Source organism: Nicotiana tabacum, chromosome 7, assembly GCF_000715075.1.
Source record: "Nicotiana tabacum cultivar K326 chromosome 7, ASM71507v2, whole genome shotgun sequence".
Classification (NCBI taxonomy): domain Eukaryota; kingdom Viridiplantae; phylum Streptophyta; class Magnoliopsida; order Solanales; family Solanaceae; genus Nicotiana; species Nicotiana tabacum.
The window spans coordinates 70221343-70225239 of NC_134086.1; positions in this window are offsets into that span (position 1 = coordinate 70221343).

A 3897-nucleotide genomic window follows, 5' to 3' on the forward strand; every position below is an offset into this window, starting at 1 on the left:
TCCATGTACTTTTTCTTTTCTGATGGTGACAGATGAACACTGATGCGTGTTTCTTTGACATTTTCTGTATCTCCCAAGTTGACAATCTCAGTTTCGTCCAGGTTAGACTTAGGTATGTTCTCAAAATCCTCAACCTCTTTAACAACCTCTTCTGGTATATCATCTTCTTCTGAGTCTATATCTGTTTGTTGCGTTGCCTCGTTGCATGTCACAATCATCGGTTCATTAAGATAAGTAATAGTAATACTGTGTAAATAAAGTAAATGATAAAAAGTAATAAGAGCAAGATTTATAAGAAACTGCAATGATTTGATAAATTTCATAATTGTTTTGAACATTGGAGCTCTTATTTCAATATTAAAAATGCGGAAAGAAAGTCAACTAGCAAAAAATAAAGATAATGAATGGTGCTTTGTTCAGCCTTGCTACCGCGAAGCTTTTCGGGACCTGGTGGTTCTAATGGTCCAATTGTTTAGGCGTGCTCCTCGGCTCACAGCTTGTATAGAAGGGGTTTCCTCCCCCTCCTCCTCGAAAATGACACAACAGTCCATATTATCATCTTCCAAAAACAAATTCTTATATAACACCGGTTGGCTGGAAGGTCTACTCTAAGCGAGGTATCGGATGCTCCAACGGGTAGTAGGGACTGTGCCATGGTGGTGACCAGTGGTTGAACTCCTCCCAAGTGTATTCATATCCCAAACCGAAAGTGGTACCATGTTTCTTAAACTTGATAGGCTTAGCGATTCCTTGGAGATTCTTGCCAAGTCCCTTGCCAAGTTCGTATCCACACCAATTCAGTATACTTTCAATTTTGTCATCCCACCATTTATCCTTGTCCACGGCGTTGACTCGCTCAATGTGCTGGTAGGTTTCTCCGCCTATCTTCCTTCTTCCTCCAATTGCTTGGATGGTCTGGCGACTATATATGGGATTGCTACCGTCGTCGTGAATAATTACCTCTTAGTGATTCCACTCGAATTTCACTACTTGATGTAGGGTTGATGCTACAGCCCCAACGGCATGGATCCAGGGCCATCCCAATATCAAGTTGTAAGATGCTGGGACGTCTATCACTTGAAAATCAACGTCAAACCAAGTCGGTCCCATTTGCAGACACAAACTGATTTCCCCAATAGTTGACCTTTGGGATCCATCGAAAGCTTTGACATTGATGGCTCCATCCTTGATCTCATGCATGCTCTTTCCCAATGTTCTAAGAGTCACCAATGGACAAATATTGAGGCTGGACCCTCCGTCAATCAGGATTCTGGTGATGAAATAATCTTCGTACTGCACAGTGATATGCATTGCCTTGTTGTGGCTTAGCCCTTCAGGTGGGAGCTCATATTCGTGGAAAGTGATTTTGTGACTCTCCAATACTTGCCCTACCATGTTTGCCATTTCTCCTCCAGTTATGTTGTTGGGCACATATGCCTCGCTCAGCACTTTCAATAAGGCATTCTTATGTACGTCAGAGCTTTGTAGCAGAGCCAAGATAGAGATCTGGGCTGGCATTTTGTTCAACTGATAAAATGACCGAATTCTCTTTGACTTGTATCTTCCTCTAGAGATCATCAGGCCTAGCTTCAGTGACGGTTGGTCATCCAGAGGCCTGCTTACTGGATTCAGCTAGATGTTTTGGAGTATAAACCCTGCCGGTTCTTGTCATACCCTGTGCTGCAATTGCTTCTCCAGATTTGGTTTTCCCTTTCCTTCTCGCCTCGGTGGTGTAAATCTCACGGTATGGCCTTTGGGTGGAACGGTGTTATGGCTGTCATGGCTACCGGAATGGGCACCCTTGCTTTGGGAGGTAATACAACAACCTCAAATGGTACAGGTGCCTTTGGGGACCCAAACTCGACCTCAATAGGCCCTGGCGTCTTTGCAGAAGAAGGTGATTCGAATTCAAGTGGTATGCACATGTTCACTTCGGCGTCTCCAGAAGGTTACATCTGGACCACAATTGGGTTAAGGGTAACTGTTGGTTTCTTTGGCTCGTCACCTTCAGTGATCAATCCAATCAACCCTTTGGGGTCTCAATCATCTTCTAACTCAATCATGTGAACACCTCCACCCTTGTGGTCTAGTAGAGGGTTGTTAAAGATATTCAGAGTAGGATCATTTGCCACAATAATCTTGTTGTCAATTAAAGCTTGGATCTTATCCTTCAGAGAGCGGCACTCATCAATGGTATGCCCCTTCATGCTGGAATGGTATGCACATGTTTTGTTTGGGTTGACCCATTGGGAGGGGTTTTCGGGGTTTATGGCATGGATAGGGGTGACGTAACCAGCAGCTTTGAGCCTTTCATACAGCTGGTCGATAGGTTCAGCAATGGCGATATACTATTTGGGGGGTCTGCGGTCAAAGTTTGGTCGGGGTCTAGGGAGATTTTGGCGAAGGGGAGGTGATTGATAGTGGGCTTGTTAGGTGTTGTAGGCTTGGTAAACATGTGCGAATTGAGAGTATCTGGGCGAAGTGGGCTGATATGCGGGAGGTGGAGATGATTGGTAAGTAGGTGGTGGAGCTTGGTAAGAGGGCAAGGGTGCTTGGTAATTTGGGGTAGGCTGATGTGTTAGTAGAGGTAATGGCTAGGTTTCGTATTTGATTGGGGACTTTGTTCTCTGTGCAACTATCACGACACTCACATCCTTTTTCTTAGATGTGCCACCAGACTGTAGAGCCTTGTTGGTGGCCTGTAATGCTTCAAAGTTTGTGACTATACCACTTTTAATACCTTCCTTGATCCTTTCCCCTAGCTTAATGATGTCGAAAAATTTCTGGCCTTCAATCAACATCAACCTCTCATAATATTGTGGGTCTTGAGCCCGGACGAAAAACCTATTCATTTGTTCTTCTTCTAAAGCCTGCCTGACCTTAGCAGCTTCTGATCTCCAACGAGTAGCATACTTGCAGAATGTCTCCGTAGGTTTCTTCTTTAAGTTTTGGATGTAGAAGACATCTGGCGCATTCGCCGTGTTGAATCTGAATCTGTCCATAAAATCGGACGTCATACTTACCCAATTCGACCACTTCTTCGGGTCTTGGCTAATGTACCAAGATAGAGCATCCCCTTTCAGGCTTCTCATAAAGAGCTTCATGCGAATCTTTTCATCCTTCCCTACTCCGACCAGCTTGTAGCACTAGTTCCTCAAATGGGCTCTGGGATCCCCTGTGCCATCAAACATCTCTAACTTGGGAGGTTTGTACCCCTCGGGCAGTTCGACATCTGGCTGAATGCAAAGGTCTTCGTAATACAATCCCTCGATCCCCTTGCTTCCTTCAACACCCTGAACTCGGCTAGTCAACTTTTTGAGTTCTGCGGCTAGATTCCTGATAAGAGAGTCTTTGTTATCATACTCAGGTGTGCTTGAAATAGGTTAAGTATAGTGTGGTATGGTTTCCACATAGATGGGGGTGTTGTGGATATGATCATTTGTGGAGTTTAGTGGTTCAGGGATGAGCAGTGGGGTGTTGTTTGAAGTGTGGCATGTGTTGCAGCGGTGATAGGGAGCGGGTTGGTTTTGTGGTTTCGGGATATTTTGTGGAGATGTGGGGTTTTGAGTGTTGGGAAAGTTGACATCTGTGGTGGTGAGGGAAAATGACAAGCTTGCCAAGTTCCGAACTTGGTCCAGTTCTTCCTGAAATTTCAACAACTTTTGCTCGAGCTGGGAGGCACTTTCCTTGGAAACCTGAATACCCTGAGGAACATCTACCCTTTCAACTGAGTTCTCCTTTCTGATGTTGCTCAAATCTTCCATTTTTCCCTTGTTCTTGTTTCTGATAGGGCTCGGAGGAGGAGGAGGCAGAGGGCCCTAAGATCTTGTGGAGTATGATGGCGATGCCAGAGTGCACGAACTAACCTTTGGGGAGGGGAATAAAACAAACAAAAAA